Below are 22,755 nucleotides of genomic sequence, written 5' to 3'. Positions count from 1 at the left end.
AGTTTACCTTTGAGGATGTTATGGGGGATAATATCAAAAGCCTTGCTGAAGTCAATGTAGATGATACCCACTGCTCTCTATCCATTGCATTTAGTCATTCCTTCATAGAGGGCTATCAGATTAGTCAAGCAGTGCTGAGGTCCATTCATGACATTCTTGGGTAACTGACTCCTCAGGGTGCCTGCTGGGCATAAAGTCTTTTTTGGATAGCTTCATGCTGAGGTGATAGCTCTGGCTCCCCACTCTTCTGCCTTCAAGTGCTATTTCTCCTGTGGAAGAGCTTTGCAACATGGTGCTGACAGTAAATCCCTTCTGGTCCTAAGCTGGGCTTTTGATTTTCATCAGTCAGGTGCCTTGTGCTTTTGTCAGTGTGAAGCTAATTATTGGACTCAATAATCTTGAAGGTCTTTTCCAATCTAAGAAATTCTGTGATTCTGTGAATGTGCTCTGACAGTACCAGTTTGGTGTCAGTTCAGGTGCAGTGCATGGCTCCCAGAGTGTTGTTGCACCTTGGAGAATGCTAAGGGAGTAGATCTACCAGGGTTAGGTTCTTGAAAGTCTTTGGAAGCCAAGGGGAGACAGAGGAGGAATAAAACAGACAGGCCGTTTTTTCCTTTGCCCCACACCCAGCAAAACAACATTAATGAAATTCTGCAGAGGGCAGAGGGAGAGCAAGACGGCGCAGTCAGCAATAAAGAAAAATGGCAATGGCTGCAATACAAGTATCAGGGGAGATGAGGGAAGTTGGAGGCAGTGCTCTGCCCTCTGTCATGCAAAGCATTGCAATTTACAACTGCAGTGCCCTAGCTAGGAGTGCAGCTATTCACACCCATGTGTGCACAAACACAGAATCATAGAACTCTATGGTTTGGAAAGGAGCTCTAAAAGTCATCTATTCCACACCTGCTGCAATGAGAAGGGACATCTTCAGCTGCATCAGATTACTCAGAGAACCGTCCAAGCTGACTTGGAATGCTTCCTGGCATGGGTCATCTACTGCCTCTTTGGACAACTCCTTTCAGTCAAACCTGCACCTGGTCTGGCCAGTCTTTCTCTCTCTGATGTCCCCAGGTGCCATTTATCAATCTTGATCTCTGCTTTTGCTCTTTATGTCCTCTTCAAATTCTCAGCATTTTGGGAGCTGCTGCAGATGCAGTGATGCTACAGCTTTGCTGTGTCGTGAACTTGGAGAAGGATGACTCCTTTGTTTGAGTTAAGACAGGACTAATTCTATTCAGTGCCTTTACTTTTCAGCACTGTCTCTTCTTAGTAGCTGCACTTTTGAAAATGAACAGCTTGTTTTTGCTGAAAGTGTCTGCTCCTGGCAGTGACAATGCTCTGTATTCCTAGTTAGCACTAAGGCTTGCTATGCAGACCAAGATCACTGCTAAATCTTGTGTGCTGTGTTGAGGGTGCAGAGTGAAAGGCCATACCTGCAAGGAGGAGTGGATGAAAGAGGTGACCTTCATCTGACCAGCAAGGGATTCCATTCCTTACACATCATGTTCAGTATAAAGCTGAGGGAGGACAAGAGTCAAGCTCTTTTCTTTGAAAGCAGGCATCCAAAGAGGACTCTTTCTGTTCTGCCTTCAATCCCTATGCATTTGTTCCTGTGTCCAGTTCTAGAATCCACCTCCTGAATCTGGTTTCTTGTCTGCTGCTGAGTCCTGTCTGGGACTTCTCCTGTGCTTCCCACAACATCAGTGGTGATGGTGAGGTGGTTGCCATCAGGAAGGTTGGGTTCAATACTGGGTTTGTGCAGATTTGTATATATTTTATTATTATTTCCATTAATGCTGTTTTAGTTTTTTCAGTCAATCAGCTTCTCTCCCCATTTCCCTTTCTCTTCCTCTTTGAGAAGGGAGAAGGGTTAATAGAGAGCATCAGCCACTCACCTACCGGCCAGCTCAGCCCTAACTCTTGACGGATTTATTGGTTCCAAACGTGGGGCTCAGCAGAGCCCTGATAAATTGCCTGAATAACCCAAATTCCAGCTCGCTCAGTTTGAGAGAGTATCAAACTTGTTTTTTTCTCAGGGGCTTCAAGGGTTGTAAATTAAAATGGACAGCTTAAATCATGTTTGTGCCAAATGCAGTGATCTGGTGTGTCTTTTTGCAGTTTGTTTCAGAGTTACATGCCGAAGTGTTCATTGTGCTTACTTGTTCTTGCTGTTTACTTGTTCTTGCTGTTTATCTGAAAGCTCTCCACTCCAGGCTCTGGATGTTGCAGAGGCAGGGAATTGATGTGGCTGAGCCAGGAATTATAAAAATAGAATTATTTTATTTTCCTGAAACCCCCACTCCCAAACTATATACAGAACTAATTTAGGTTTATTTACAGGCTCTAATTCAGTCAGGAAATCTTCAAAGGATGTCATGGGCAAGTCTAGAGATTTAGGAAGTCAGAAAATGGAAAAGGCTAAGCTACAAACACAGCTTTACTCCACTATCAATCAGGCTGAGTAAAGAATTAAAGGAACAGCAGGCTTTACTCATGGAAGTGAGATAGGTATTTGGCAATGATCTCCTGCTGGATTTCTCTACAGAAGCAGCCTTCTGATGCTTCAAGCAATATCCAGTTGTGGATCCAAATGCCAAAAGTCCAAGGCAGGTGGAAAAGACGCCAAACTCAGAAGTGTCTCAAGCACTTCTTCCACAAGACAGAGATTTGTGGAAGTGCTGCTGCCTCAGCAGTTGCAGGGGAGAGCCAAACTATTAGCTTCTTATTAGCTGTGATAGCAACCAGGAAGTTGACTGCGGTATGGTCTGAGCGTAGCTGAGTCCAGTAGCTGCTGGCCGCTCTCTCCAGCGGACCCTCAGGACTTGCCAAGCTTGCAAATTTGCACAGAATGGTGCAAAGGTGGGGGACTGTCCAAAGGCAGGGACAGTGTAAAACCGAGAGCTATGTAAAAAGGTAGGAGCTGTCCAAAAGCAGGGACAGTCCAAAACGGGAACTCTGTCATGGCAGAAGCTCTGCCTGGGGCAGCGAACACATATGTGTACTGCGAGTGCCACATTGTGGATTGCGTTACCAAGTAACGCAATCAGGAAGTTATACCTTTCCTTATTACACTAATTTGACTGAAGTAGATTTTGGGACTCCCATTATATTTTGAGGATTGTGAATACAGTTGTTATGATCAAAATATCATGTTATTTTCACTGAATTTATTCTTAATCACTGAATTCTTGATTCCCTTTATGGTGTGACATCAGACCAAATGTCAGTCCTGGTGTAGGTGTCAGGCAGCAGCCTCACCTCATAGAATGGGTGCTGCTATTCAGACTCTGCAAGTTTTGATGCCCTTGTCAATTGTTTAGTGGCCAGCCCAGCCCTAACCTCCAGGACATGACTGTAGTTTTTTTTTTACTGCAACCATCTGGTGTGTAGGGATCACAGGTGCAAGCTGCAAAATTTAGATGCAATTGCTCAGGGATGTCTGTATGGAGAGTTTTGCTTTGAATGGCTGTTTGAAGAATCACAGAATGGCTTAGGCTGGAAGGGACCTTAGAGTTCATCTACTCCAACCTCCCTGCCATGGGCAGGGTTGCCTCTCAACTAGACTTGGTTGCTCAAGAAAACCTTGAGTCCTGGGAGCTTCTCCAAGGAAGCTGAAGATCCCAATTAGAAATGTGCATGATGTCTGAGGAGCACAAAGGCTAAAGGCTGCTCAGGGCTCTCTTGGCCTTTGAACCATGTCTGCTGAAGGGTGATCCTGATGCAGGTGGTAAGTGATGCCATCCCAGCCTAGACTTGTGCTGGGATCCCCTTGCAAATGCCAATATCAGATACAGTCTGAGGGGAATTAAGTGTTCTGGCTCCAGCTTTGCTTTGAGGTTTTGGTGAACATCAAAATAAAAGCTCAGATTTAGGTTTGAAGAGAATGCAATATGCACCACTGTCAACCAAGGATATGTGGACAGAAGGCAGGAGAGTGAAGATTCTTTTTGAGCTGTAGATAGCTGGTCTTAGGTGAGGAAGTGTGGAGGCAAAAAATGGGATGGGAGACCAAGGAAAAATATCTCGAAAACGGGAGAGTGAAGGAAATGTTTACTTTTCACCATGGTTAGCTAGGGAAACCTACGGGGATGTAGGCAGATGCTTAGCAGATTCATAAATGCTCTAGAAATAGGTGACCAGGGAGAGCACAATATTTACCAACTTGAGTGAATTATTTCAGGTAGTTAAACCCACAGAGAGGTGGAGAAATATCTCTGCATCACTGTGAATACTTTTTAAAAATGCTGCTTCGATCTGAGTTGCTGTCAGAGATGCAAATTGAATGTTACAAGTTGTTAGCATTAAGGTTCAGAAGGAAAGGAGAAGATGAGACATGTTCCAGGATTTCATAATTTAGGAATATTTTGGACAATATGCAGCCAAATGTAAAGGGAGTGATGGAGGTAGTCAAAGTGGAGTGTAGAAGTTTCTGTAGATTCAACAGATGAGGCCTCTAAGGGTTATGAAAATATGTCCTTGGAGGTTTCATGCAGACAGAAATATCAAGGCAGGACTGTTGTGGAGAAGAGGAGCAGGGAATGGTTTATTCATTGTCTCTTTTCTAACCCAGAAAAAAATGGCAGTAAAATGAAATTATTTGGCAGCAGGTTTAAAGAAAACAAACTAACTAACAAAAACCCCCCAGTTTTTCACACAATGTGTAATTAAACTGGGGAGTTTGTTGGCACCAGGTATTTTGGAGGCTAAAGGCACAAAAGGGTTCAAAAAGCAATTAAATTAATTCAAGGCTGAGCAAGGGCTGCTAGCTCTAGGATTCAGATGTAGCCTCCACCCTGAGAATCTCTCACAGGTGTGTGGATGGTCAGAAAAGGTGTGTGGATGGTCAGCAGCTGACAGGCTGAGTGGTAAGGACGCATCTCCATATGTTCATACCTTCCTGTACATGTCTTCCGCGTATCCCAAGTCAGCCACTGTTAAAGACAAGGTATAGGGCTAGACATCCCTTTCTGAAGGTTTTTCTTCCCATGGAGCAGACCTGCATTGACACGTGTCCTGTGCAAATTACCCATCTCTTATACAGTATCCTACAGCAGGGCCCAGTCTGAAGTTGGCAAACCTGCAAAGGCTCTTATATGGGTCTTACAGCCATTTGCAGTCTTCTGCTCTGCCCTTTAAACTCTCTGTTGATCTGATGGTGCTGCTCAGCTTACTTCTGATGGACAGCACAGAACACATGGGCTAGGAGAAGGAAGGGTTGGCTGATGAACAACCATCTGAGCCTGGATGGAACTGTTACCTGACCCAGCAAGATGATGTGCACACCTCTGGTGTTCAGTGCGACACTGGTCTTTCTGCAAGCCAGAGACTGGTAAGGAGTTTGGCCTTGAAAGAGAAGGGATTTCTGAGGGCATTCACCATTGTTCTGGTGCTTTCTTTTTTCTCTTTTGTGCTACTGGAAAAAAAAAGAGCGAAGAGCATTTTGCCAACCTGTGTTTGCTGTTCCATTCACTGAAAGGAGAATTAGCTCGATGCTGGCCATCTTTGAAACCCCTGCCAATCTCAAAGGACCTCATTCAGTATCCACTTTGTTTCAACAATTAGTAATATGAAAGAGCATCTGGCATGCAAATTGTGCACTAGGACAAATGCCCAACGTGAGGTCCTGCAGTGGCAAGCAATGGTTCAAAACAAACAAACAAAAATACCTCTTTCTGCTGCTGGGTTGTCTCCAAATGATTATATGTTGACACAATACATTTTTTCTCATGGTGTCCCTTCAGAGTTGGCCTGTTTAGCAAAAAAAAATTCCAACCTCCCCCTGAAACAAAACAACCCCCCAAAAAAATCCAAAATAACATCATCTCTGCTGTGGTCATAATTAGCTGATTACCATCTTCTAATCACATTTGGTGTAACTCCTTGACATGCCTGTCATTTTATCATGGTGCAACTTTGTGCTAAGCTGAACCTGCTCGTTATTACAGATGGCCCAGAGGAGCTGTGGATGCTTCCTTCCTGGAAGGCAGAATGGGGCTTTGAGCATTCTGATCTAATGGATGATGTCCCTGACCATGGCAGGGAAGTTGAGTCTTTAAGGTTCCTTTCAACCCAAACCATTCTATAATTCTCCAGTTTCTGTTAAGAAGTTCCTGAAAACAGCTCTGGAGTGCTTTGAAGGGTAAGAGGGGAAGGGGAAGTTGTGGGGCATCATTCTGATCACTAAGACCATGATGGCATCATTCTTTACCACTGGTTAATTGTCCGGTCCTGTCACAGGGCTGACAAGAGAAAAGCCACAGCAACATGTTGCCTTTCTGCAGAGCATCTCCCTGCCCCAAGGAAGAAGAGGACAGAGATTTTGAGAAGAAATAATTTCAATATTTTCTTAAAAATACATGAAAAAAATATTGAGGTCAATATTACTGAACCAGCATTGAAAGGTATCCTTGCTGGAGGTGGAGGCAGACTTTCATGGAAGAGCACAGACTTGGTTGACATGTTTGATTGTCTAAAGTAGGGTTGTCGAAGTGATGGTTGCTGTTTGGAATGCCTTTATGACTGAAATTTTGAGTTGTCCTTCTTTCAGGTATTGTGACTGCTGAGGGAACAACCCTTTTGATGGAAAAAAGAGAAAATGAGTGGATGAATAACCAGACAAGTTCTGTAGGTACTTGCTTGGCAAGCAAATGGTTGATTTCTTCTCTTCAGAGTTTTCAGGCACTCTTCTGCATTCAGCTCTGCTGTAAAGTTAAGGGGAAACACTGAAAATTGTATTTCCTCCTCAGTCCTCTAAGATCTTTCCCTGAAGCCTGTGTAAAGGATCTTTGGGAGATCAGTGGCAGCTTCTGCTGTGGTATGAGGGCTTCATTTCCCTTTCTCCATGGTGTCCCTGTAGAAAACCCCAGATCCAAACACTGCTGTCAGAGTACAGATGTGTGAGTGGCAAAGTGCAGATACTGTATTTTTATGGGCCAGCCAAGCCTTCTGCTCTCCCCGCACTTCGGTAAAGGAGGTTGCGATTTCAGCATGCAACATCTGCCACAGTGCCCGTCTACTTGGCATTGCATGAAAGCAAAAGGGAGTTGTGAGGTCAAGAGGGAGATGGCACAGTGGTTAGGACTGTATGTAGCCTCAGGAGGGGATGGAGGCAGGTCCCATTGCTCCTCCATACCTCATGTTTTCCCTTCTTCCCCATGTCTGTTTGTACTGGATGTGCCAGCAGATCATCCCAATGCAGATGGGCATTGACCTTAGCTGCCACCAGGCTTGCTCTGCCAGGGCAGATAGAGATAGGAGAAACTCAGAGTCTTTAAGACCAGCAGTCAGTCCTTAAGCATTTCCTAAATATTATGAGGCATGGTTTAAGCCTGATAACTACTTTTTGTTGTTGTTGTTTGTTTTTCCCACTGTGAAAAATACTGAGTCGATCATTCAGAGTTGTGGAAAACTTTCTGTAGTGCGAGGCGACAAGAGCTGAGCTTACTGAAGTCACTGATCCATCCCTATAATCCTGAGTTCAGAAAAATTAAAACAAAACAGAAATGGTGATATCAGCAATCCCAGTGAGTCCCCTGAGAGGCAGAGAAGGGCAAACGGCAAGCGTCTGGGGCTTTTTAGTCTTGTAGCTTTGACGTGATTCATGGAAAATAAATGTACTACAACTTTAAGGCTTTGCCTGCAGCTAAATATAAGGGTGTGCTGGCTCCACCCTACTGCTTTGTTAGGGATACAGGCATTTATTTTTCTGGGGTGTGTTTTTACTTTCTTTTTTCTGCTTCTATTTTACTTCGTTTTGGGGGTGAATCTCCACCATGAGATAGCCAGCAATTTAAAAGAGTGATCTTGGAGCATGCAGGAGAGATAATTCCTAACTTTTTCCCCATGGGAAGTTGAAGGATTGGGACTTAACCAGATCCAAATTTCAACTTTTCACGTAAGTGCTGCGTGCTCTTGTCCGATGGGGAGATGATGATGGTGGCAGGGATGAAGATTAAGACAGCAAATCTATCTTAACTTGCTTTCCATGAGCCCCCAGCCTAGTTGATGTTAAGCCAACAGCTGTGTTAGCCAGGGGCAGCTGATCTTTGCATCCAGCTTGGGGATGTTCAGCCCAGGGTGTATGACTTCTTTTCCTAAATATATTTTAGGTGAAAAATCTGTGTGTTGGTAAAACTCAGAGAGGTGTTGGCAGGGTGTGTTTTCAATCCCCCATGTTTGCTCAGTCTAAACTTAGTTTGTCTCTAACTCTCTGAAAGAGAAGCCGATTTCATCTCCATTTTCTATAATCATCTGTTTATTTTATTAGCTTTTTTAAGGAAAAGAAAAACAAACCCCAAACTTCATTTTCCCTGATGCCTGGCCACCTGTTTTATATGAGCTGCTGAAGGTCTGTGCTCCCTCTCTGCATGTGCAGAGCGATTTCTTTCAACAAGCCAAAAGAAACGACACGACTATATACTAAAAGAAAGGGGGGATAGGGAGGGAACCCACATGCTGTGCTATTTTGGTAGTAGCAAATTATGTGTCCTACAAATTACCATTGGTTATGAACATTGTCCGTCTGTACAGATGACAATGTCCTGCTTTCAGACCACCACTAACACGGTTAGCGTAGGGATAATACCCACTGAACTCCAAAACGTCTCCGCTTTTCTGAGCCCTGATTTATTCCTGCCAGCAAATGTCACATGTAAGTAGAAGTTTTATGGCTGTATACTTCACAGACTGTTAGGCATCTTATTAGGAGGGACCTGAACTTTTTAAAGAATGGCTTGAGATTGTTCCTTTAGTATCTGGAAACTATCAGTTCTCTCAATTCCTTGCTTGCTGGCTTTCTTTTTTCTTTCTTGTTTTTCCCTTTTATTCTTCCCTCCCTCCCCCTTTTTGTTTCCTACCCATCACCTTTTCCTTTTTCCCTTTTTTCTTCTCCCTTCTCTTCTTTTTCCCTACCTTTTTCTTCCCCCTTCCTTTATTTTTTCCCCTACCTTTTTCTTCCCCCTTCCTTTATTTTTTCCCCCTATTTGCCTATTTTCCCTATTTTGACTATTTCCCTATTTCCCTATTTTGCCCCTTTTATCATCTGTTTCCCCTTTCCCTCTTTTTATTGTTGTTTCCTTTTTTTGTTGCCATCTCCCCCCTCCTTTTTTTGTCGTCGTCTCCCCACTCCCTTTATTGTCTTTTTTCTCCCTGTTTTCCTTTTATTTATTTTTAATTTCTTTTTTCTTCCCCCCCCCCCCCCTTCTTTCATTATTTCTAGAAAGGCACAAGTTGAACTGACAATTTACCCACCTTTCAAGCTTAGCTTCAGCTCAGCTCTGAAATACTGCTCCAGAGTGAGGTCTGTGGTACACAGTAAGTACGTCAAGAGGTAGATTAGATGTGATTATGTCAGGGTCTCCACCTACAGTATGACAAGCATATTCTGCGTTTGATACTTTGCAAACTCCTTGTCACCTGTGATAAAAAATGATAGTTTGTGCTCCCTCTCCATTCATGCTTCAGGAAGATGATAATCTTAAATATTCTCATGTCTGTTCCTGTCTCCCTTGCACACTTATTTTTGGTGTCATGACAGACTCACTGTGAACTGCTTTTTAGTCATTTAGTGGCCAACCCAGCCCTTACCATTAACACTGGCTCATGTTCAGTTTTTTGTCCACTAACACACTCAATTCCTTCTTCACAGGGCTGCCCTCAATCTTCTCATCTCCCAGCCTGTATTTGTGCTTGGGATTGCCCCAATGAAATATTGCTTCATTAAATATACTCATGATTAATTCAGAGGGCTACTTCCCCTTCCTTTCCTTTCTCCTTTATTTTCCTATTCCTTCCTTCTGTTTCTTCTCTGCCTCTCTCATAGCCATTACTGGTGCCACAGCAGGACCCATGGATGGCTAGATCAGGACCTGGGGACAGATAGATCAGGGCCCAGCGTGCAACACACTACACAAATCCAGAGCAGCATTCCAGCTCTGAATACCACAAACCTTATCTAATGACAGAGCTGTCTACCCATTGTACAGCATCTCCATAGAGGGGTGGTACTGTGGCAGTAGTTGGAGCTGTTGTGAGGACTCCGAGTGCCTGGGCTTTTTGTTGCCAGGATCAGTGCCATCATTATCACCCAGCTGCTGCTATGTTGTCCCAGGACTTTCAGAGTTCAAATGGAACAGTATTGTGCACCCCAAGGCTTCAAGCAAGGTAGGAAGCACCCATCTTGTAAAGGTACTTGGAGATGGCTCAGTGCATGGGAAGCTATTTTAAGTAGGCTTTTATCTATTGCAGTGGCAGGGTTTGCCTCCTCAGAAAGCTGTTTTGCATAGTGTTTCTGGTCATAAAACCAAAGCACAGTGTAAGCAAGTCTATAGAAACCAGAGAACTTGCCAGTTCACCCTGTGTAACATGCATATCGCTCCACCCCACGCCTGCCTTCCTGGCCAGACTGACAGCAGCCTAACCATTGGTATCTTCTCAAAGAGAGGGAAAGAGAAAGAAACTGTGCTTCAGGATACCAAATCAAGCAGGAATAAACACGGTCCTAGATGGGGAATTATGTCCCAAAGCTTTTGTTTTGAGTATAATGGGAGTGACATCACCATCTGGGTGATGAGGTGCTGATCTCAGCAATGATGATGGACTATTGGAAGTAGCCTGGGCTGATGAGCAAGGCTTTAGCCTTAAGAATCCAGATAATGGGCTTGTTTGAGTGTCCCAGGCTCTGACAAGCAGACAGGTGATGACAGGCATGCTGACTGTGTGATAGCCACTCCATGACCCATGCTGCTGAAGCTGCCACTCAGTTCCCTGTGCCTTGGCAAGTCCTGTGTGGTCCCAGCCCTATTCACAAGCACTATAGGAGAGAAGGAGGTGTGATGTTTTCTTCTGTCCTGTATGTCCTCATGTGTTGTCATGGATGGAACCAGTGCTCCATGCCCTGCTGCAGAGATATCCTGTCCAGGGAGATGCATGTGTGAATGTCCTGCAGGACCTCAGGGTGCTTTGGTTCAGCACATGCCCCAAGCAAGGGTTTCTCAGTGCCTGGAGGAAAAGAGGAGGAGAAGGAGAGACAGACCTGGGCAGGTCCTGGCATGTGCAAAATGGAGGAAGCACCACCAACACTTGGCAGCATCTGCTTAGGACTGGGTTTTACAAGGCTGAACCAAAACACAGCATGCCACTGTGGTCCAAATGGACTTGTAGGGGTCTTGCCAGCAGATTGGAATGCTTTGTACAATAGCTATGGAGTTGGGAGCAAATGAAAGGGGCACACCACTAAGGGTACTTAGGAGCTGCTTTGGTAGGACAGCCACAGAAAAGGCAATGAACTCTCAAGACAGTACTTTGGTTCAACAGTGGCATTGCTCCAGCCATGTTGGTGATAGCTGAATTTCCAAGAAGGGAGAGCATGGAAGGGAGAAAAAATCCTGGATGTCAAGTGGGTGGAGCCACTGAGAAATGCCTTCCTTGTACTGGGAAGCTGTACCTCTATGTGCAGGAAGCCCAGAGGGCATGCTTAGGGCTCACCTGATACCAAGATTCACTTAGAGTGACTTCAGTTCAGCCCAGCCCTGATGGAAGATGTAGCATCAGAAGAGGGGTCAATGCTGAAAGATGCTTCAGGAAGCAGTAAGTGAGCTCCTGGGGCAGGAGCAAGGTGATATATATGGATGAGAAATGTCTGTTACTTGAGATGAGCCCCACATGGATCCCACCAATCTTAGACTGGCATGAGATGGCACTCTAAAGCTTATTCAGAACCTTTGTCGTTAGGTGTGGGTCAAAAACCTTGAGTAGCAGTGAGCTTTCTGTTCTCTGGGTGACTTGGGAGGATCTGTGAATGATTTCTGGAACTCTCTACCTACAGATTGCTGAACTTTTGGCAGGAGATAGAAATCTAAGACTGATTTTGTTTAAGGATAGAAATGCTTCAGCTGCTGCTGCCTATGTACAGCTTTTTCATCTCCTAATGGAAGGGATGCAGGGTTCACTGCCAAATTGAACAAATGCTCTATAGAGCACCTACAAAGGTGTGTGTGTGTGTGTGCTGTAGAGGGGTGTATACAGACACAAGCATTTCTTAAGAAATGGCAATTCTCCTTTGGAAGCCTAAGTGAACACCACTTTCTGGAAGTTGCCTAATTTAAATCATCCTTTCTCTGTTTCGTCCTACCCGTTATTTTCAGCTGTCATGTTAAGTACCATGAAGACTCTTCAAGGGCCTTCTTTCTACTTCCCTCTAATAATCCCAGAAACAGACACGGGTCCCTTTGTCCAGGGCTCTCTCTGATGGCTCTCAGTGTTCAATTTGCTGGAGAGGAACCACTTTGTGGAACAATAGGACAATCAGAGCTGCAACATCTCAAGAGCTGCCATCTTGCCCTTGAAGAGGTATGGGAGGAGCAAAATGGAATCATGTTTTGACCATCACAGTTAATAACCTCTAGGAAGAGCTTTGCTAGCAGCTCAGCAAAGGCGATCCTGGCTTGCAAAACTTTGCAGTGGATTTTTTTGAACTTTAGTGTCATCCTTGGTGCTCAAAGAGAATGATAAAGTCTGATGTTCAGGTCTGGATTAGGACTTAGAGTCTGAGTCCAGCTGGAGAGTCTAAGCTTTGTGTGTTATAGCCAAGGTGATGTCCAGCAGAGAAAAAGTGTTGCCTGATTTTCTTGGCTTGTTGAGGAGTTAGTAGGATCCAAAGATGGGTCTTCATCCTTGGAGCAGTAAAGTACCTCTAAAGAAAAGGCTGGTCAAATGCTGAGGCCCTGTCAGTGTTGCTGATCCATCTTTGAAAGTCTTGAATAGGACAAGCATCTTCTGTGTGTTCTGGAGATTCCCTGCTTTTGGCCAGGGATGATCCAAAACATTTCTTGAGAACTTGTTCAGTTCTTTGGTGCTGTGGTCTTTGCCTTCCTTTGTGGCTGTGTAAAGCATCCCATGCCTAACTCAACACAGACTTGGGAGAACTGTGCCCTGGTTTCCTGGGAAGAAAGCATCACCTCCTGCTGGAGAGAAGCAACAGCAAGTGCCCCTATTGCCACAAATATTCCAAAATACCAAACACTGTGTGACTCCATACTGACTGTGTGCTAAGCTTTTCATACTCTACTCCAGCTGCTGCCCTTGGCTTTACCCATCTCCCCATCTTCTGCCTCTTGTGCCCCTGGTTATTGGTCTAAATCTGTCCTTCCAATCACACACCAGTCTGCCTTGAAAACTGCCTTTGCTGATCAGCTCATGACAGCTGAAAGTACAGCTAAAGGTAACCTAATGATGCTGCACTAGGGGTCAGAAGACTGTTTCTGTAAGTTAAGAACAGCTCTGCAACAACCCTTTTCTAGACGAACTGAGGGAAAAGAGGTGTAAAAATGGAGCTTGATGTACTATTTAGGAAGTCTTTCATGCGTTGCCTATGATTGTTTCCCTATCTGACCTTCTGGTCCTGCATGTAGTGTGATAGAGCGAGGCACCAAGACTGCAGGATAAGAGGGAGTCCTTCCTCTCTCAACTGAGTTCCAGGGATGGCTCAGAGAGCAAGTGAAGAAGGCTGCAGAATTAACAGGTTTTCCACAGGTACAGAAATAAACCATTATGCTGGGAACTATTAGTTAATGTGTTAAAATGCATAAATAACAAGGAGGAAAATAAACTTGAAGTATGCAAAGTAGAATTAAATTTTGATTTTTTAATTTGTATTCTGCATACAGAAGCAAAGGACAATTCCTTCTGAATCTATTTAGTCCTGAGGCTTGATCCTTACAGCGACCACTGTCAGTTGTTTTCCATTGGGTTTTTGTTGGCTGGTTCTGCATTTCATCTGCCATAAACAAGCCTACTCCCTACATGTTTACCACATAAGTAGCTCCTGCCAGAGACAGCAGGCAGGAGGGAGAGAAAAGGAAGATGAGTTTGCCTTGCTGCCAGCTTATAAAGAGCAGAATTAGGAAGCTAAATAACAATATTACAGTATTACACTTTCCTGGGTCCACCACCTGGACTCAGTAGTCCCTAGAGGATTTTTTAACGCTATGGTTCCTAAATCTACAGCTAATACTTAGTCCTTTTGCCTTTTTCTTGGCTTTCTTGAGTTCTGCTGGAGTTTCTTGTGAGGTTTTGTGGCCTTGAAGTCATATTAAGCTTCTCTGAGGCACCAATTTTAGGACTTAAAAAGAAGTTTAAAAAAATGCTATTATAGAAAGCTGTTGGTGATTTTTGCTCAGTCCTTGTGTGTCTGGGGGTGCTCTAGGCTCCATGCAAAATGTCTCTGTCCCTGGGAAAAATCCTTGTGCAAAATGTCCCCTTGTGTGTTAGCATGGACTTGTGAGCACGCCTGGATGACTTCCATGAAATCCCAGAACTGGAACTAAGTGGAAAACTGAAAAACTAAGGAAAGCTGTCATGACAAAATCTGGCCCATGTGGTTATGGAAAGAAAAGTTGTGAACTGAGCAGTCCCAAAGGAAAAGAAAGGAACTCGGTGTGCTTGCAAGAAAAGAAAGACCAAGCTCTCAGCGTTGAAGGCGATCTCAGGGCTGAGGGGCAGTCTGAGCAGTTGGCACTGCAGCCTTTTCTCCTGCCCTGCCAACAGCTCTGGCCGGGGCTGGCTGTAATCCGAAACTGTGGTAGAGGAGAGAACTCGCCCTCGGGCTCGTCTTCGGAGGCGAGGAAGGTGGGTTGCTTTCCGGCGATGAAATTTCCTATTGAAAAATTGAATGCTTCCTTCTCGCGTTTGTGAATGGGACACCCGGGAAGCAGAGCGTGCTGGTTCCAATTACCATCTCAGCGAGGCCAAGTGCCGCAGTCAGGAACGAATTTATACCTTTTCATACAGTACTTGAAAAGATAAAACATTTTTCCCCCTTCTTTATCCTTTTTTTTCCCTTTAATTTAATGAATTCAAAGCAGGAGTCCAGCCAGCCAAACTGCCTTTGATTTGTTCCTATATTAATATTTTATGTCTGACTCTCTGCCTATTCATCCAAATTAGTCGAAATTACTTCTTCTCTTTGGCCAAAAGAAAATGGTTCCATGGAATGCAGGCTTATGCCTTGCATGCCTTCACATCTTTTCTAAGGATGGCTTGCTTGTGTCTGGAAGAAAGCCTACTTGGTAGCACATCTTCAGGGAAAGCTCAGTGTGGTTAATATTGATCCCAGCCCAAGAGTGGCATCACAAGATTATCAACCAGGTAAATGGCATGGTGGGTGTGCAAACAGGAGTACTTCATTGGTGTGTTCCATGCACATCCAATGCTCTAGAGCTAAGCACTCTGGCTATCCCACAGTAACAAGGAGCAGCAGCTCCCTCATTAGTGTCCAACATTTTCACTTCCTGCCTGGGCAAGATCTCCACATGGAAAAGCTATTTCTTGAGATATATCAGTATGTGAACTACTTGAGGTAGTCAGGATCAACCAAAAATGGCAGGAGTGTCCATTAGAAGCTGGAAATGGGCTCAGGAGATCAAGGCTTGGTTCAAAATCTGGTCACAGCTTTTCTGTGCAGTATTTCATGCATGGTGTCTGGGTGATACCCAACAGTAGAAAACCTTCCACCATGTGTCTGTCCTGCCCATTTGAGGTGTCTTGTTGTGCTGCCTTCTTCCTCCATTCAAACCTCCAGAGATGGAGTGGGGAGTTTGGAATGCCCCACAACATGGTGCCTGAAACTCAAGGATACTGGCCTTCCTTGAGTCGTCTGTAAATCAAATACTCATGGTGACAGTGCAAGAAATTTGTGGCATTAGACTCATCCTCTTGATCTAATTGTTCATAAGAAGTTTCCTGATCATGTAATGTTCCATCTTCTCAATGCCAGTGGATCATCCAGTCTTTTCTGAAGTTCACACACACTTTGCTCCTGCAAGTCCTCCAGCAAGAAATTCTGCAGATCCACCATCTAGTTGCAGGAAAACTGTCTCTGTCTCCTTGTCTTGAACCTCCTGTTATCTTAACTTGGTGGCCCTAGGTGATTGAATGGAAACTGGCATTAATCACAAGATGGTACAGTTACCCGTCACAGCAGCTGACCCACTTGATGGCTTGTTTATTTCATTGTAAGGCGCTGCCCTAGGAGAAGAAATCTGGGAGGGAGTGGAGGCACCGAGTTAGGGACATGCCCCGAACAGTGTGCGTCTGCATGTGTAAAACATCATATGAGATAATATGTCTGTCCTAAAAAAAAGCAGGTTGGTGAAGAGGGCAAGAAAAGGAGGGTCATAACTGGGCCATGGCTGTCATAACAAGAAGTCATATTGAGTACTTTTTTTAACTGCAAGTACTGAAAGAGAGTAGAACCAACAAATCAAGACATTGGGGTGGACTGGGATTGTGTAGCTGCCTGTTTTATTTCTACAGGGACGTGCACTAGTGCTCCTTATCCAGACAAAGCTGAGAAGCACCATCACAGCTTGCCCCTCTGGCAGTCCTTTACCCCAGACCTTTGTCTATCTGCGTGGCAGTGCTGGCTTCCAGGCAGTGCTGGCTGTAACCACTACTAGCTATGACTGCAGACAGGGCTGTAGGCTCCAGCTTTAAGCTCTGCCTTCTGCAGATGCGCGGCAGAGCACAAAGACCTCATTGAAGTGGCTAGTTTGACTACCAGTGCACACCTCTTCCAGGGTAGACTTGAGGCATGTGCTACTGCCCTGCTAAGCTGTTGTTTCTCTTGATATGCAAAATAAGAGCATGCATCTCTATTATTGTTTGCATCCCAGTATCACTTACAGGTCTTCAAGTGGGATCCCGGCTTTCCTTCAAGACTGTACAAAGCCTTATCAGAGATAAAGCATGCCCTGAAGAGGTGGCAGTCTGAAACAAAGGGTGGCATCCAGGTGTAACTAGCTGGAGGAGAATGAGAAAATAGTAGTTCTGAATTGGCCACAAGTGATGCAGAGGCCTCACCACACACAAAGCAGATTATAGTGTATGGAAATGTTGTGTACACATCCATATGGTTGCAAAAGATGTACGTTGCCCAGTCGTGTTATAGGGAAATGCACAATCATTAAGAGTGAACTAGAATGAGAACACCTGGAGGGGCAAGGTTAAGGGTGATTAGGCAGCCCAGCCCTGGTGTTTCTTTGCTTTGGAGAGCTAATTTAATCATAGATTTATATACACCTAATTGGTATGTAGTTTGATATGCAAATAAACCCATCTTAAATATCAGAGGAAGATTTAAAGCTGTGCACTTCACTGTCAGGCAACAGTCCTTGATTTTCTGGTCAGTCTGATCTACTTGATTACTCCTTTCATCAGTTTGTGTTTTGAAGACATGGTATCTCTTTCAAATAACATCTGTCAGTCTTCTATTAATTAGTTAATTTTCCTGCATAGAATTAAAAATCAAGGGTGGAGAACCCAGAGCCCTGAGGACCAGATGAGGTGTGTGGCCAAGTAATTATGTTGGGGTAATGCAGAAGTGTGTCATGTGTGGCCTCTACTCACTCTATAAAGGCTTCTCTAGCTCTTGGCAAGAAGCAGATTTCCTACAAAATGCATTCAGTTTAAAGTGAAGGTTGCAGTAAAATTGTCTTAATGTAGCATCTGAGGTAGACACCATTGAGATATCAGACTGAGCTTTCTCGATCAAGGATGCTACTGGCATAGGTGCTGAATGATGATTTTAATTGAGAAGATTAAGTAGTTTAAGAATGGAAGGAAGTGTGGATAGACTCAATGTTTTTTGTTCAAAGACAAACTGAAAGTGTAGCCTTACTTGCTGGTAACCGCAAAAGTTACATCTAGCTTGGCATGCCTAGATGCATCTGTTTTACCCTAAGAACCAAATTTTGGAGTTTTTTGGTGTTGTGGTGCATGGGTTGTGATGCCTTTTAGGAAAGACCACCTTTTTTGAATAAGATGCATTTCATATAATATCAAGAAATGTGTTTCGTGTGAGGGGACTCTGGCCAGATGTGTCATCAGTATGTACAGCAGTTTTCTTCTAGTTCAGCTGGTATGCAGTTTTGGGCCCAAATCCAGCCTTGGCAGCAATGCAGAGGAGTGAGCTGAAGCAGGGTAATGCATGTATAGATGCAAGACAAGAGTTCCCAAAGGGTGTCACTAATGCCAGAGCATCTCTCCATCAGGGGCCTTTGAAATCTTGCTAAGGCAGCATCCTCTCTGTCAGATTCCTCCTTGACACCTCCAGTTCTTTTGGAGCGAGATGTCCTCACTTAGTATGTATGGGAGAGCTGCTTGTCAGTACTGAAGAGTTTTCCTGCTGGCAATTAATACGTGACAGTGTACTTACCGGGGGACGAGTCTTGGATTTCTTTGGGTTGAACCAAATCTTTGTTTGGTTTCTACTACATGTCTTTGCCATCTCTGCTTTTTTTCATGGTTTATTTTTCATTTGTTTAGAGGCTTCCAGTCCTTCTAATAATGTGTAGGCAGCTAATCTATACCTGCCGAGGCAACTCTACTTCTGTTTTCCTTTTAGATTAAAGAGAACGTTCATTTTCAATTTCATTCTCTTCTCTCTCTCATTCTCTCTTCCCCTTCCTCTTCCTCCTTCCCCCCTCGCTCCCCTTCCTCTTCCTCCTTCCCCCCTCGCTCCCCTTCCTCTTCCTCCTTCCCCCCCTCGCTCCCCTTCCTCTTCCTCCTTCCCCCCCTTGCTCCCTTTCCTCTTCCCCCTTCCCCCCTCATCCCCCTTCCTCTTCCCTCTTCCTCCTCCCCCTGCTTCCTCTTCCCCCCCTACCCCCTTCCTCTTCTGTCTTTATCAGTTTCTTTTCGATCCTCCTCTCTGGAACCTTTTTTCCCCATCCATTCTCCTGCAGAGCTGCCCCACAGAAGCATGGATCTTTCCAGGAATAGAGGAGCCTGAAGGCTCTAAACTGGTCTCTAAGCACTGCGTCTATTGACAGAGAGGTCCCTAATGGTCTAAAGAGGCCTCGAAGTTTATAGCTGGTGTGGACCATCAAAGGAAATGCTTTTTTGGTGTTGGAGAATGCTCAGTGTGCTGTATGCAGCTCTGGAGTCCTCTGCACAATAAGGATGTGGATGTGCTAGAGTTGATCCGGAAGAGGCCTCAACAAACTATCAGATAGCTGTGACACCCCTGCCATGAGTACAAGATGAGAGAGCAAACCTTCTCCAGGTTGTTCAGCCTGGAGAAGAGAAGGCTCTGAGGAGACCTTACAGTGGCCTTTCAGTACTTAAAGGGGACCTACAGGAAAAGATTTGCTGTCACTGTCTGTTGTGACAGAACAAGGGATAATGGTTTTAAACTAGAAGATGTGGACGAAATTCAAAGATTCAGAATAGAAAGAAGGAGGAAATTTTTTATGCTGGTTGTGGTGAAACACTCATACAGGTCACCAGGCAACCAGCATCAGAATAACGGGGGGACAGTCTCAAGTTGTGCTGAGAGAGGTATGAGCTTGATATTAGGAGGAAGTTCTTCCCAGAGAGAGAGATTTGCCATTGGAATGGGCTGCCCAGGGAGGTGATGGAGTCTCTGTCCCTGGAGGGGTACAAGATAAGACTGCACGAGGCACTTAATGCTGTGGTCTAGTTGATTGGATAGGAGTGGGTGATAGGTTGGACTGATTGATCTTGGAGGTCTCTTCCAACCTGGTCGATTCTATGGTTCTAACATTGCAGGTCAACTTGGATGGGGGTGTGGGAAGCTTTCTCCTGCAGCGAAGTATGGAATGTAAACATCAGACCCTGTGATGAGAAGTGTCCTTGGAGCCTCGCAGGCTCCCAGGGGCCTAGGCTGAGAACCATGAGCAACCCATGCACAGTTGTCAGGGGGTGGAATCTGCCGGCCCCCGGGGTGGGCACAGCCCAGGGGGCTGACCCTGGCCAGCCCCCCTGGGTGAGAGCCTCAAGGTGTTTACTGTAAGCTAACCTATCTCTGCCTTACACTTAACTTGGAGCCAATCTGTACCTTCCACTTGTACCAATCTCAAGCTAAGTTAGTTGTCTACACCCCCTTTGGGGGCTATAAAAGTCGCTGCATCGCCCTAATAAAACGCACTGCTGCACAGTAGCCACAGAGTCGACTCTCAGTGCCCCGATCTCTCGCCGCACCAGTCTCCGTCCTCCGACATGGGGGCTCAGAGTAGCCCCATCTAGTTGAAGAGATGTCCCTGCTCACTGCAGGGGTATTGAACTAGATGACCTTTAACGGTCCCTTCCAACCCAAATCATTCCACGATTCTGTAATTTGTGTTATAATTAGGCAATGGACTACTGATGGGCACTGAAGGTTTCACCAAAAGAATAGAAAGAGGATAATTTTTCCTCACTTGCCCAGTTAAATGAGCACAAAACTGCCCTGAGGAGAAAGGGAAAAGATGTGCATCATCAGCTAGAGATCTGACAAAACATGAGACTCTCTCTCACAAGATTGACAGTAAAGTCACGACACTGGCAACACTAGGCTAATGTTTTGGTTGGGTCTGTTGGTTTCTTTGCCATGCTTGCTAAAATAAAACCTGCTGAAGCAGCGGTGGTGAGCTCCTATCTGTCTCTTCTCCTACCTCTAGCCGCTTCGGCTTGAATTATTCATGTTCGCTAAGCGATCTGCAAACAGCTCCTGCGATCTGCCTGTGATCTGTGTGTGTGTGAGACTCACCCTTGCTTAGGTCAGGGCATTTTCTTCTTTCCTTCCTGGCAGCAGGGAATCTGTGGGAATCTCCGAGTTGCTCACCACCTCTTTCTGACTAACTGAGCGGTGTATTTATTATTTATGCAGTGTGATTTGCTTGGCTGTCGCAGGCACGAGGTTGTTATGGCTGGGGAGGTGAGAGGACCCTGTGCAAGCATCTGTAGCCGTGCCTTAACAAATCGCGTTGTAGAAACGGTACCAAGGAGCTGCGGAAGCATTTGTAGGGGCAGTGCCATTAAAAGCGAAGGCAGCGCTGCCAGCTTCTCACCCACTGTAGTATACATTTCACCTGCATGTGCTTCTTTTATATATGTGATCTTACATATATCTATATCTATATCTATATCTATCTGTGGCTATATTTTATGTGTTTGCTTATTTTCCACGAGCTCTGCCCTGTGTCTATTTGGTGGTGGTTTTGTTGTTGTCGTTGTTGTTTGTTTGTTTGTTTTAATGCTGTGTTCTGTTTCGGTAATGGAAGGAGGTTTGTAAAACTCTTTAGAAGGGCAGTTTTTGGCCAGGCAATCAGCAGGTGTCCTGTTTGCTCTGTAAACCGTATCATTAGTGAAACAGGCTATGTGCCTGCCTCTTATAGCACACCCACCCCAGGGAGATTTACCACTCCAGTGTCATCTGCTTTCACAGAATCATAGAATCAACCAGGTTGGAAGAGACCTCCAAGCTCATCCAGTCCAACCTAACACCCAGCCCTATCCAGTCAACTAGACCATGGCACTAAGTGCCTCATCCAGGCTTTTCTTGAACACCTCTAGGGACGGTGCCTCCACCACCTCCCTGGGCAGCCCATTCCAATGTCAATCACTCTGTGAAGAACTTCCTCCTAACATCCAGCCTGTACCTACCCTGGCACAACTTGAGACTGTGTCCCCCTGTTCTCTTCCTGGTTGCCTGGGAGAAGAGACCAACCCCCACCTGGCTACAAACTCCCTTCAGGTAGTTGTAGATAGCAATGAGATCACCTCTGAGCCTCCTCTTCTCCAGGCTGACCAACCCCAGCTCCCTCAGCCTCATAGGATTTGTGTTCCAGGCCCCTCACTGGTTTTGTTGCCCTTCTCTGGACACATTCCAGTATCTCAACATCCCTCTTGAATTGAGGGGCCCAGAACTGGACACAGGACTCAAGGTGTGGCCTGACCAGTGCTGAGTACAGGGAAGAATTAACCTCCCTCATCCTACTGGCCACACTGTTCCTGATCCAGGCCAGGATGCCATTGGCTCTCTTGGCCACCTGGGCACACTGCTGGCTCACCTTCAGCCTACTATCTACCAGCACCCCCAGGTCCCTTTCCTCCTGGCTGCTCTCCAGCCACTCAGTCCCCAGCCTGTAGCACTGCTTGGAGTTGTTGTGGCCAAAGTGCAGAACCCTGCACTTGGCCTTGTTCAATGTCATCCCATTGGCCTCTGTCCACCTATCCAGCCTCTCCAGGCCCCTCTGCAGGGCTCTCCTACCTTCCAACAGATTGACACCTACTCCTAGCTTGGTGTCATTACCAAGCTTTTTTTCCCAGCACACTGCAATAGGCAAGTCAGCGTTTTGGGATGAGAACTGGAATGCATTTGGAACTCGTTGTTAATCAGAGGTGGAGCTGATGCTCTGAGCAAGGCTGGGCTCTGCAGAGAAATGGGAACTCTTAGGTGCCCTTACCCAGCTAAAAGAGTAGCTTTAGGTGAAAAACTCCATTTAGGGTACTTGCTTTTATATGCAATACCCTGAGGTCTTGCTTAGGATATCCCTCACCTATGATATACACCTATGGTAGTCACCAGCCCTGGAAGTGTTCAAGAACAGACTTCATGAGGCATTTAGTGCCACGGTCTAGTTGATTGGACAGGGCTGGGTGATAGGTTGGACTGATGGTCCTGGAGGTCTCTTCCAACCTGGTTGACTCTATGATTCTATGTAACTTGCACACAGCAAAGAGTTTGCTAAAATGTCCTACCTCTCTGCAATCTGGAAAGAAGGTTTATCTATTAAACCTTAGGGAAATTACTGGCCTTGCTAACTAGTATAGAAGTAATGAACCACGGCAGGGTTACTCGAGAGATTTGGGCCCTGGCTTTGTAAGATTGCATTGTTTCTTTAAATGAGAGAAATAATTTAAGCAAACAAATGAACAAAGAATTTCTGGAAATTAAAGTACACTACAAATGGGATGATT

The 22,755-nt window shown here is 45.2% G+C and overlaps 1 protein-coding gene across 3 annotated transcripts in view; it reads left to right on the top strand.

Annotated features, from left to right (window-relative positions):
* Positions 1-7,696: 7,696 nt before the first annotated feature.
* ZBTB7C (zinc finger and BTB domain containing 7C) overlaps positions 7,697-22,755 on the top strand; it is a 126,817-nt gene continuing 111,758 nt past the window's right edge. For 2 of the 3 annotated variants that reach the window (XR_010309141.1, XM_064176867.1), the window contains exon 1: positions 7,697-7,894. The gene's annotated coding sequence lies outside the window, so the exon portion shown is untranslated. Of the gene's footprint in view, positions 7,895-13,445; positions 13,531-22,755 lie in introns of those variants that run through there. The other variant, XM_064176868.1, reaches the window with a different exon arrangement.

Source organism: Pogoniulus pusillus, chromosome Z (assembly GCF_015220805.1).
Source record: "Pogoniulus pusillus isolate bPogPus1 chromosome Z, bPogPus1.pri, whole genome shotgun sequence".
In the NCBI taxonomy this organism is placed as follows: domain Eukaryota; kingdom Metazoa; phylum Chordata; class Aves; order Piciformes; family Lybiidae; genus Pogoniulus; species Pogoniulus pusillus.
The sequence above is the reverse complement of the archived record's forward strand: the minus strand, read 5'-3'. Positions and strand labels throughout refer to the sequence as shown.